The sequence below is a fragment of the Chiloscyllium plagiosum genome, chromosome 19 (genome assembly GCF_004010195.1).
Source record: "Chiloscyllium plagiosum isolate BGI_BamShark_2017 chromosome 19, ASM401019v2, whole genome shotgun sequence".
NCBI lineage: Eukaryota > Metazoa > Chordata > Chondrichthyes > Orectolobiformes > Hemiscylliidae > Chiloscyllium > Chiloscyllium plagiosum.
This window is the reverse complement of record NC_057728.1, coordinates 60,952,638-60,965,955: the sequence shown is the minus strand read 5'-3', so window position 1 is coordinate 60,965,955 and position 13,318 is coordinate 60,952,638. Positions and strand designations below refer to the sequence as shown.

At 43.8% G+C, this 13,318-nt stretch overlaps 1 protein-coding gene across 3 annotated transcripts in view; it reads right to left on the bottom strand.

Annotated features, from left to right (window-relative positions):
* LOC122559310 overlaps nt 1-13,318 on the bottom strand; it is a 142,139-nt gene that overhangs the window by 34,800 nt on the left and 94,021 nt on the right. For 2 of the 3 annotated variants that reach the window (XM_043708667.1, XM_043708668.1), the window contains exon 1: nt 7,285-7,466. The exons of the other annotated variant lie outside the window; for it this stretch is intronic. The gene's annotated coding sequence lies outside the window, so the exon portion shown is untranslated. Of the gene's footprint in view, nt 1-7,284; nt 7,467-13,318 lie in introns of those variants that run through there. 3 annotated transcript variants of the gene reach the window in all.

Here is a 13,318-nt window from a genome sequence, read left to right as displayed (position 1 = left end):
CGATGCCCTCCACTGCATCTCCTCCACTTCCCGCTCCTCCGCCCTTGGGCCCCACCCCACCAATCGCCACCAGGACAGAACCCCACTGGTCCTCACCAACGACCCCACCAACCTCCATATACATTATATCATCGTCATCATTTCCGCCACCTCCAAATGTACCCCACCACCAGGGATATATTTCCCTCCCCTTCCCTATCAGCTTTCCGAAAAGACCACTCCCTCCGTGACTCCCTCATCACCTCCACTACTTGCCTTTAAACAACCACCAAACATCGAACAGATCATTGTTCATAGCAAGCTGCCCGGCTCTCAGGACAACTCCATACAACTCTGTCATGGTAGGTGCTGCAAGACATGTCAGAGTGTGGGCATAGATACCACCATTATGCGTGGAAACACCTCCCACCTTGTATATGGCAGATACTCATGTGACTCAGCCAGCGGTGTCTATCTTATACACTGCAGGCAAGGATGCCCTGAGGCCTGATACATTGGGGAAACCGAGCAAAGGCTACGACAATGGATGCATGGGCACCGCACAACAATCAACAGACAGGAGTGTTCCCCACCCTCACCCCCGCCTTTGAGGAACACTTCAGTGGTCCAGGACATTCGACCTCGGACCTCCGGGTGACCATCCTCTAAGGCGGACTTCGGGACAGGCAGCAGCGAAAAGTGGCCGAGCAGAGGCTGATAGCTAAGTTCGGTACCCAAAGGGAGGGCCTCAACCGGGACCTTGGGTTCATGTCACATTACAGGTGACCACCATTGCACTATACACACACACAGACACTCCCACACAGAGACTCCTATACAGACACTCCTACACACACACACACACCCACTCTCACACTCACACATGCACCCCTTCACAGACTTAAGACACTCTATACTCACTACATACACACATACAAATACACTCTTTCTCACACTCACAACCTCCCAATCCAGACAGACACACACACACAGAAAGACCCATATGCACACATATATTTTGTGGAGTGAATTTGTACTTTCAGGGTTACATTGCACTTTACTCAGAAACTGCATGCATTCATGTAGAACTCTGAGCTCAAAAACTGCATGAATTCATGTAAAACTCCGTTATCTCACTTTTTAGATTAGAATCAATCTAAACATCATGGCATTGACAGAGAACACAGGGGACTATTCCTTCAACATATTGTCTAGCTATCACCCATTGTTAACAGCTAACCTGAGAATGCAACTTTTTTAAAAAAGGTTTTGTGATTTACACATGAAAGAAGTGAAACTATCATGGTATTCGAACAGATGAAAGACTTAATAGACAATCAAATTTTCAAGGTATAATTTCAGTTACATCACACTGTAAATTTTTGCTATAAATTCTGTGTTTGGGTTGAGCCCTCCACTATCATTTGATGAAGGAGCAACGCTCTGAAAGCTAGTGTGCTTCCAATTAAACTTGTTGGACTATAACCTGGTGTTGTGTGATTTTTAACTTTCTTAACTATTTATTCTTGTTTGAGAGTGTCCCACAAGGAAGAATATCTGTTCCACATCCACCTTATCAATCCCCTTTAGCATTTTGTACACCTCAATCAGCTTCCCCCTCATTCTTCTGACCTCCTGTGAATACAAGCTCCAGCTGTTCATTTGCTCCTTGGATGAGCCTTTTCATCTCTGGAATCGACCTTGCGACCCTCCTCTGAGCTGCCTCCAGTGCCAACACATTCATCCTCAAGCGACACAGTATTCCAGATGTGGTCTTAAGATGTGCCTTATATAATTGGAACAAAATGTCTTTACTTTTATAATCCTGTCCTTTTGCAATAAATACCAGGATTCCATTTGCCTTTCTTGTTCTGTGCTACACCTGCAAACCCACTTTCTGCGAATTATGCACAAAGACTTTGCACTGACATACTTTGAATCTGAGTTCCATTTAAATAATAATTTGTTCTTTTGTTTTTCCAGCCAAAATGGGCAACCTCACATTTATCCACTTAGTGGGCTGCACGGTGGCACAGTGGTTAGCACTGCTGCCTCACAGCACCAGAGACCCGGGTTCAATTCCTGCTTCAGGCAACTGTCTGTGTGGTGTTTGCACATTCTCCCTGTGTCTGCGTGGGTTTGCTCCGGTTTTCTCGCACAGTCCAAAGATGTGCAGGTTAGGTGAATTGGCCACGCTAAATTGCCTGCAGTGTTAGGTGAAGGGGTTAATGTAGGGGAATGGGTCTGGGTGGATTGCTCTTCAGAGGGTCAGTATGGACTTGTTGGGCCGAAGGGCCTGTTTCCACACTCTAAGTCATCTAAACTCCACCTGTCAGATTCTGGGCTATTCTCAGAGCCTATCAACATCCATCTGTAAACTCTTTATCTCCTCATCACAGCCTGCTTTCCCACCTACAGGTATTTCCGGTATAATGCTATGATGCAATTGATGAGTTGCGGATGCTGTTCAGATAATGTGAACTTTCTACTATATGGGTATAGCAATCTTCTATTGTGCAATTTTCTCTAGTGATTTTCCATTGCGTGATTTTCTACAGCATGCACAAGAACTCAACTACTGGATTATCCCAGAAATACCTGTAGTTTAGTATCATCGGCAAATTCTGCAACGTTACACTCTGTCCCTGCCTGCTGATCATTTATAGAGATTGTAAGTTGGTGGGTCCTACAGAACCCACTAGTTACAGTTCGCCATTCAGAGAAGGACCCAGTTATCACGACCCTCTGCTTTCTGTCAGTCATCCAGCCAATCCTTTATCCAGGCCAATGCTCTAACACTAACTCCCTGTGTTCTCACCTTCTGCATGAGTCTTTTATACAGCATCTTGTCAAATGCCTCTGGAAGCTTGACTTTCCTGATACCTTTCATTTGACTGTCTATAATCGAGTCACATACTGGAACATCAAAATGAATCGGGAATGATCTGGAATTTATAGGGGTTTATTTGATCAAAATATATTGCTGAAATATGGGAACAGGAGGAATCCATTTCCCTCCTTGAGTGTGTTCTATTATTTCATAAGATCATAGCTGATCTGTGACCGAACTCCTGGCCCTGGCTTTGACCTATATTCCTTAATAGCTATGCCTTGCAAAAATCGCTCTTGATTTTCAGTTAGAAAGCAAGCCAACACTAATTACTTGTTTGCCACTGACTGTTCCAACCCTATTTGCTATTTAAATAAAGAGGTGTTATCAAAATGCAAACTTTAAATTTCAAACTCCAAACTTTTCAAATTTCATGTCTAAAAGATCTGGCTTCGATTTTTACCCCCGTTCCATACCTGCCTAAAAATAGAAACAGTTTTTCCCAAAATGTTCTCATTTCTTTCCTCCGAATTTTCTCCCCAGTGTCTGCGTGGGTTTCCTCACCCGGTCCAGTGGTGTGCAGGTCAGGGTGGACTGGTCATGGGGGAGTTGCCCATCGGGTTAGGTGAACTGTTCAGATGGAGAAAGGTCTGGGTGGGTTACTCTCCTATTCATCTTCCCACCCCTCTCTTTCCCCCAGTCTCCTACTCCCCTCTCCTCTGCCACCCTGAGGAGTCACAGAGATATACAGCATGGAAACAGACCCTTCGGTCCAACTCATCCATGCCAACCAGATATCCCAACCTAATCTAATCCCATTTGCCAGCATTTAGCCCATACCCCTCTAAACCCTTTCTATTCATGTACCGATCTAGATGCCTTTTAAATGCTGTAATTGTACCAGCCTCCACTATGTCCTCTGACAGCTCATCCCATACTCTGTGTGAAAAAGTTGCCCCTTAGGTTTGTTATACATCTTTCCCCTCTCACCCTAAACCTATGCCTTTTAGTTCTGGACTCCCCCACCCCAGGGAAAAGACTTTGTCTATTTATCCGATCCACGCCCCTCATGATTTTATAAACCTCTGTAAGGTCATCCCTCAGCCTCCAATGCTCCAGGGAAAACAGCCCCAGCCTGTTCAGCCTCTCCCTATAGCTCAAATCCTCCAACCCTGGCAACATGCTTGTAAATCTTTTCTGAACCCTTTCAAGTTTGATGGCATCCTTAAGATAGGAAGGAGACCAGAATTACATGCAATATTCCAACAGTGGCCTAACCAATATCTTGTACAGTCGCAACATGACCTCCCAACTCAATACTCTGACCAATAAAGGAAAGCATACCAAACATCTTCTTCACGATTCTATCTACCTGCAACTCTACTTTCAAGGAGCTATGAACTGCACTCCAAGGTCTCTTTGGTCAGCAGCACAATTATCCTAATTAAACTCCATCTGCCATTCTTCAGCCCATTGGCCCATCTGATTAAATTTCCATTGTAATCCGAGGTAACCGTCTCTTGCTGTCCACTACACCTCCAATTTTGGTGTCATCTGCAAACTTACTAAATATAACTCCTATGTTCATATCCAAATCATTTATATAAATTATGAAAAGTAGTGGACCCAGCACCGATCCTTGTGGCACTCCACTGGTCACAGGCCTCCAGTCTGAAAAACAACCCTCCACCACCACCCTCTGTCTTCTACCTTTGAGCCAGTTCTGTATCCAAATGGCTAGTTCTCCCTGTTCTCCATGAGATCTAACTTTGCTAACCAGTCTCCCATGGGGAACCTTGCCGAACACCTTACTGAAGTCCATATAGATCACGTGCACTGCTCTGCCCTCATCAATCCTCTTTGTTATTTTTTCAAGGTCGTGTGACCTGATTTCCCACGTACAAAGCAATGATGACTGTCCCTAGTTAGTCCCTTTCCAAATACGGGTAAATCCTGTCCCTCAGGATTCCCTCCAACAACTTGCCCACCACCGACATCGGGCTCGCTGGTCTATAATTCCCTGGCTGGGCCTTACCACATTTCTTAAATAATGGTACCACGTTAACCAACCTCCAGTCTTCTGGCACCTCACCTGTGACTATTCTTGATATAAATATCTCAGCAAGAGGCCCAGCAGTCACTTACTTAGCTTCCCACAGTTCTAGGGTATACGTGATCAGGTCCTGGGGATTTATCCACCTTTATGCATTTCAAGACATCCAGCACTTCCTCCTACGGAAATTTTTCAAAGTGTCACCATCTATTTCCCCACATTCTACATCTTCCATGTCCTTTTCACAGTAAACACTGATGGAAAATACTCATTTAGTATCTTCCCCATCTCCTATGGCTCCACACAAAGGCAGCCTTGCTGGTCTTTGAGGGGCCCTATTTGCTCCCTAGCTACTTTTTTGTCCTTAATGTATTTGCCAAAACCCTTTGGATTCTCCTTAACCCTATTTGACAAAGCTATCTCATGTCCTGTTTTTGCCCTCCTGATTTCTCTCTTAAGTATACTCCTACTGCCTTTATACTCTTCTAAGGATTCACTCGATCTATCCTGTCTATATCTGACATATGCTTCCTTCTTTTTCTGAACAAAACCCTCAATTTCTTTAGTCATCAGCATTCCCTACACCTACCAGCCTGTCCTTTCACCCTAACAAGAATATATTGTCTCTGGACTCTCATTATCTCATTTCTGAAATCTTCCCATTTTACAGCATCCCTTGACCTGTAAACATCTGCCCCCAATCAGCTTTTGAAAGCTCTTGCCTAATACCACCAAAATTAGCTTTCCTCCAATTTAGAACTTCAACTGTTAGATCTGATCTATCCTTTTCCATCACTATTTTAAAACTAATATAATTATGATTGCTGGCCCCAAAATGCTCTCCCACTGACACCTCAGTCACCTGCCCTGCCTTATTTCCCAAGGGTAGGTCAAGTTTTGCTCCTTGCCTAGTAGGTACATCCACATACTGAATCAGAACATTTTCTTGTACACTCTTAACAAAGTCCTCTCCATCTGAATCCTTAACACTATAGCAGTCCCAGTCTATGTTTGGAAAGTTAAAATCCCCTACCATAACCACCCTATCATTCTTACAGATAACTGAAATCTCCTTACAAATTTGTTTCTCAATTTCCCACTGACTATTAGAGGGTCTATAATTCAATCCCAATAAGGTGATCGTCCTTTTTCCTATTTCTCAGTTCCACCCAAATAACTTCCCTGGATGTAGTTCCGGGAATATCCTTCCTCAGCACAGCTGTAATGCCATCCCTTATCAAAAACACTACTCCCTCTCCTCTCTTGACTCCCTTTCTATCCTTCCTGTTGCATTTGTATCCTGGAACATTAAGCAGTCAGTCCTGCCCATCCCTGAGCCATGTTTCTGTAATTGCTAAGATATCCCAGTCCCATATTCCTAACAATGCCCTGAGTTCATCTGCCTTCTCTGTTAGGCCCCTTGCATTGAAATAAATGCAGTTTAATTTATCAGTCCTACCTTGTTCTCTGGTTTGTCCCTGCCTGTCCTAACTGTTCGACTCTTTTCTCAACTGTACCAATCTCAGATTGATCTCTTTCCTCATTATCTCCCTGGGTCCTACCATCCCGCCCCATGTCCACACCACCACCACCACCCACCACCAGCCCCCACACAACACCCACCTTACTAGTTTAAGTCCTTGTAAGCAGCTCTAGCAAATCTATTAGTCCCCTTCCAATTCAGGTGCAATCTGTAATTCTTGTACAGGTCACTTCTCCCCCAGAAGCGATTCCAATGGTCCGAAAATGTGATCCTTCTCCCATACACCAGCTCTTCAGCCATGCATTCATCTGCTCTATCCTATTCCTGCCCTGACTAGCTCGCAGCATTGGGAGTATCCAGATATTACATACCTCGAGAATCTCCTTTTTTAAATTCCTGCCTAACTTTCTATATTGTCCCTTTGGAATCTCAACCTTTTCCCTTCCTATGTCGTTGGTTCTAATGTGTGCAATGACCTCCCGCTGGCCCCTCTCCCCGTGAGAACATTCTGCACCCTCTCTGAGACATCCTGGATCCTGGCACCAAGGAGGCAACACACCATTCTGATTTTTTACAGCTGGCCACAGAAACATCTGTCTGTGCCTCTGACTAGAGAATCCCATAACACAATTAATCGCTTTGAACCTGACGTACCCCTCATTACATTACAGCCAGTCTAAATACCAGAAATTTGGGTGTTCATGCTACATTCCCCTGAAAGTCCATCATCCCCTACAATTTCCAAAACAGTACACTTGTTTAAAATGGTGATAACCACAGAAGACTCCTGTATTACCTGCCTACCTCTCCTGCCTTTCTCGGAGTTAACCCAGCTACCTGACAATAATTATGGCTTTTCTCCATTCCTATAACTGCCATCCATCACCACCCCCAGCTCTTGTAAATTCCTCATTGCCTCTAACTGTCATGGTGACTTACCAATTCTCTCCAATTTTCTCCATATGTCTCTGTTATACCTCCTGCTAGGACCATGCATTGTCCTGTTGTAAGTTGATGGAGTCCCTCATTGGTAGAAACATTCTGATTTGATTAATCATATCTACGGTTCTTGGGAAGAACTGAAAACCCTATGAATGCTCTTGTCTTCTGTCGATCAACACTAACACTGGATGAATCCAGAATATATTCAAAGATTTAACAGTCAGCTGTGAAGATATACACTTGTTGTTAAGTGTTAAATCCTGCCCCCTATAGGTATCACACGGCTCACACTTGAGTGTCACATTCTGTCTGAGTGAGTCTGTGGATCAGAACATCATTCACATGTCACATGACCCTATCCAATTCTTCTCGGATGCTTGACATTGTCCTTAGAAGATTTCTGGCACAGATGTGATTTTCATGGTAATCTCTTGAAATAAAAAAAACATCTTGCTGATGTAATGAAGATTGTGAGCAACTTAGACTCTTCATGAAGGTGTTGTTAAAAAACATCTAGCGTTGTGAAGATTGAGATCTTCCCAGTTTTCTAGGCTGTCATCCACAGATGAAATTGGATAAACTTTCTGTTCAACTGCTTTGTTCAGCTGCTCATGTTCCACACAATTCTGATAGATCCATGAACTTTGCGATTGGGACCATTCCTGAGTCCCTGTTTGTTGGTATAAGCATAGCAACAATATCACTTTAACATAGAGCCTAGGTCATTCTTTACCTTCTGCAAGAGTGGATGAGGAGCAGTTTTAAGTGTTAACAGGCTTCATTTCTGGATGTAGAGTGCTAGGGAATGCTGTTGTTAACTCTTCTCGTCCAACAAACTGCTGTGTGGATTCAGCTCTGATATTCTCAGTTTTCCTGATCTTCTATTTTGTAAATTATATGCAGACCTTCCTGCTTAATAGTGAGCAATTCTCTTTTGGAATCACAAACAATGTTTCCTTAACTGTTTTTATCTCAATACTGAAAGTTCGCCTTCATTTCTTCTGTGACCTTACAATCTGTTTATCCTTGCTAGTTCAGTTTATTGAGTGATGACTGAAGAAGGTTTCTCTCGAACCACAGTTCAGCCTTGGAAGGAACTGAAGCTTTCATCCTAGCGTCAGGTAATTCAGCTCTCCACTTAGCTCCCGCACCTCTCCTTGAAATTCAGGGTATCATCTACTTCATTGAAATTGCCACCTTTCAAAGATTCTCACTATGCTGTACTTCTTACACAGCCTGGAAAAGGCCCAGATTACCACATTCATGGCATCGGCTCCTTTCGCTGTGCGGTCTGCTTATGTTTGACCCTGCCAGACCAATTATACTTAGAGTCATAGAGATATGCAGTGCAGAAACAAACCTTTCAATCCAACTTGTCCATGCTGACTGGACATCCTAAATTAATCTAGTCCCATTTGCCAGCATTTAGTCCATATCCCTCTAAACCCTTCCTATTCATGTACTCATCCAGATGCCTTTTAAATGCTGTAATTGTATTAGCCTCCACCAATTCCTCTGGCAGCTCACTCCATATACTCACCACTCGCTGCATTGAATAGCTGCCCTTTAGGTCCTGTTTAAATCTTTCCCCTCTCACCTTAAATCTATGCCCTCTAATTTTGCACTCTCCTTTTGCACTGGGGAAAAAGACCTTGTCTATTCATCCTATCCATGCCCCGTAAGATTTATAAGGTCACCCCTCAGCCTCTGACACTTCAGGGAAAATAGCCCCAGCCTATTCAGCCTCTCCCTATAGCTGAAACTCTTCAATCCTGGCAACATCCTTTTAAATCTTTTCTGCACCCTTTCAAGTTTCACGAAATCTTTCCTATAGCAGGGAGATTAGAACTGTACACAGTATTCCAACAGTGTCCTAACCAATATCCTGTACAACCGCAACGTGACATCCCAACTTTTATGCTCAATGCACTGACCAGTAAAGGCAAGTGTGCCAAAAGCCTTCCTCACTAGCCTGGCTACCTACATCTGCTCTGGGATGCCTACTGCTGGCAGCTTATGGCAGGGGTAGTTAGCTGCCTGCATCTGAATCTTAAGGAGATGATATTCTTCTTTCAAACATGATATAGTTTCTTACAAACAGATGGAGAAGGAATGAGACTAGGCCAATCAGTCCATCTAACCTGTCCCACATTCAATATCATCATGGCTGATCTCAACTCTACATTGCTCTGATAATCTTTCATCCCTTTGGCCTGATAGCAAAACAAGTTACATTGTTACAAGCCTTTGAGGATATCTGTGGATATAGATCTGCTCTCCACAACATTATTAGATTATTATTCCCACCCAAGCCTGTGTCATAATAGCCAACTAGGTGGACTGTAATGTAGTCTCCAACTTTAACCTTACAGAACCATCAATGACCTTATACAAGAAGCCTCAGCTTTCGATCAATTCTCTTCCTCATCATTGTTTACTTAGACCTAATTCTCAGTTTTTAGATTTGACTACTCTGTCAACTGCTTTTTGAATACTGTCTTTCTGAATACTGAATCACTGACCAACTCTAAACTCAGCTCTCTGGTCAGTTGGTCAGCCTTTGTAAGCCTTCAACCATCTTTTGACTGCAAGTGATCAGACAAGGTATCGTTGGGCACTCTGATAGCAAATCTTCCTCTGCTCATTTCATGTTCCAGGCTGCTGTTCCTACTCTGTAAACTGAGGGCCATATACGAAAGCATCAATACTTTCCCCTCGATGTTGAGTACATTTGTCAAATTTAGATTAGATTAGATTACTTACAGTGTGGATACAGGCCCTTCAACCCAACAAGTCCACACCGACCCGCTGAAGCGCAACCCACCCAGACCCATTCCCCTACATTTACCCCTTCACCTAACACTATGGGCAATTTAGCAAGGCCAATTCAGCTAATCTGCATATCTTTGGACTGTGGGAGGAAACCGGAGCACCCAGAGGAAACCCACGCAGACACAGGGAGAATGTGCAAACTTCACACAGTCAGTTGCCTGACTGCTCAACAATGGTATTCATTCTCAGGTTGAAATACATATTGGCTACTCCAATGTGGCTTATTCATCATCAATTCTCTGTGTGATATTATCTGCAAAGTCACTCAATACACATTACAGTGTACTGAGCTACTCGTTGCTTACCTTCACACCAACCTGGATGTGATAGCTAGCAAATCTTCAATACCAATTCATGGCTTTGCTTAGATAGGGCATGTAACTCACTCAAAGTTATCTGACAATGGTAGAGACCTCTCTGTCACTGTTCTTTCACACACTGCCATTGTATAATGCTCTTGAAAACAACAGCAGAAGTTGCTGGAGAAGCTTAGCTTGTCTGGCAGCATCTGTGAAAAGAAATCAAAGTTAACATTTAGGATCCAGTATCCGTCCCTCATGGTTCTGCTACCAGTCCTGCTGAGCTTTTCCAGTAATTTCTGCTGTTGTTTCATATTTACAGCATCCACTGTCCTTTCCATTCTTATCTAATACTCTTGGTATTGTTCAACCAATACACACTATTTAGCGAGTCTGCGAGTAGGTGAAACAGGAGGAGATATTTTCTTTGACTACATTTTACACAGAGCTGCAAGGGAAGGAGCATGTGTCATGTTGATGCCATGGTCAAGAAGGCACAACATTGCATCGACATCCCCAGGAGGCTAAGGAAATTCGGCATGCCCATAAGGAGTTGCACCAACTTTTACAGGTGCATCCTATTTGAATGCATCACGAATTGGAATGGCAACTGCTCTGTCAGGACCATAAGAGACTATAGAGAGTGATGTGTGCTGAAAATGTGTTGCTGGAAAAGCGCAGCAGGTCAGGCAGCATCCAGGGAACAGGAGAATCGATGTTTCGGGCATAAGCCCTTCTTCAGGAATGAGGAAAGTTTTTCCAGCAGGCTAAGATAAAAGGTAGGGAGGAGGGACTTGGGGGAGGGGCGTCGGAAATGCGATAGGTGGAAAGAGGTCAAGGTGAGGGTGATAGGTCAGACTGGGGTGGGGGCGGAGAGGTCAGGAAGAAGATTGCAGGTTAGGAAGGCGGTGCTGAGTTCGATGGATTTGACTGAGACAAGGTGGGGGGAGGGGAAATGAGGAAACTGGTGAAATCCGAGTTCATCCCTTGTGGTTGGAGGGTTCCTAGGCGGAAGATGAGGCGCTTTTCCTCCAACCGTCATGTTGTTGTGGTCTGGCGATGGAGGAGTCCAAAGACCTGCATATCCTTGGTGGAGTGGGAGAGGGAGTTGAAGTGTTGAGCCACGGGCTGGTTGGGTTGGTTGGTCCGGGTATTCTCTGAAACGCTCCGCAAGTAGGCGACCTGTCTCCCCAACATAGAGGAGGCCACATCGGGTGCAGAGGATGCAATAGATGATGTGTGTGGAGGTGCAGGTGAATCTGTGGCGGATATGGAAGTTTCCTTTGGGGCCAAAGGATGCAATAGATGATATGTGTGAAGGTACAGGTGAATCTGTGGCGGATATGGGAGTTTCCTTTGGGGCCTTGGAGGGAGGTGAGGGGGGAGGTGTGGGCGCAAGTCTTGCACCTCCTGCGGTTGCAGGGGAAGGTGCCGGGAGTGGAGGTTGGGTTGGTGGGGGGTGGAGGGTGTGTATTGGGGAGACACTTCTATACCTCTCGTTACCGTGGAAAAACAGCCAATGTCATCCAAAGACCTCTCCCACCCCAGTTATACTCTCTTCTAACCTCTTTCATCAGGCAAAAAGTACTAAAGCTTAAACACACCTACCAACAGGTTCAAGAACAGCTTCTTCCTCACTGTTATTAAAGTGCTGAATGGGCTTCTCAAATTTCAAATCTAATGTTGATCTTGCTATTTGTGAACCTTCTTTGTGAGCAACTTAGACTCTTCTAACTTTGTATTCCTCCCTCTATTCCATCATGCTATGTTCTATGTATGATCTGTCAGTACTGCTCGCAAAACAAAACTTTTCACTGTACCTAGGTACATGTGACAATAATAAATCAAATCAAATTAAATCAAAATGTGATGCAACAATTCCTGTGACGATGTATATACTATTGTTTAGCACATTAAACTGTTCGATTTACAGTGCAATGGGTGGGATTTTCTGATGAGAATAGAGACATGAAAATCTGGTCCAGAGAGATGATCGCATTTGGGAAAGTTATACTTGAGAAGGTGTGGGGAGGTTGAAAGGAGGGGAGGTGAGATTGAGGAAAGCAGTTGACTGAGAGAAAGTGTTGATGAAGTGGAGGATTAAGAGAGAGTAGATTTTCAAATAAGTAGTTTCCACTATAAATATGAACATAGGGGTTTATTATGAAAATATAAATTATGAATAGAATTAACAATTAGAACATAGAACATAGAACATAGAAGAATACAGCGCAGTACAGGCCCTTTGGCCCTCGATGTTGCGCCGATCCAAGCCCACCTAACCTATACTAACCCACTATCCTCCATATATCTATCCAATGCACGTTTAAATGCCCATAAAGAGGGAGAGTCCACCACTGCTACTGGCAGGGCATTCCATGAACTTACGACTCGCTGAGTGAAGAACCTACCCCTAACTTCAGTCCTATATCTACCCCCCCTTAATTTAAAGCTATGCCCCCTTGTAATACCCGACTCCATACGCGGGAAAAGGTTCACACTGTCAACCCTATCTAACCCCCTAATCATCTTGTACACCTCAATCAAGTCACCCCTAAACCTTCTTTTCTCTAATGAAAACAGCCCCAAGTGTCTCAGTCTTTCCTCATTCAAATTTTAAAATAAAGTTTGAATGATCTTTAAGCCATCACAGCAGCTGTTTCCATTTCTTTATGTATTTTCTAACCAATCTCTGGAGCGGATAGGATTTGAACCCAGGTCTCGCAACCCAGAGACAGAGAAACCATCCAATGTAAACATATCATTTGTGATTACATCTCCCTCTAGTGAAGGCACTGTAGCATCACAACTGACAAGAGGCTGATAATGTTGTACTGGCACTTTCTATTATAAATGTGAGGATATTAAATTACAATAAAAATATAAAGACATAACTGTAA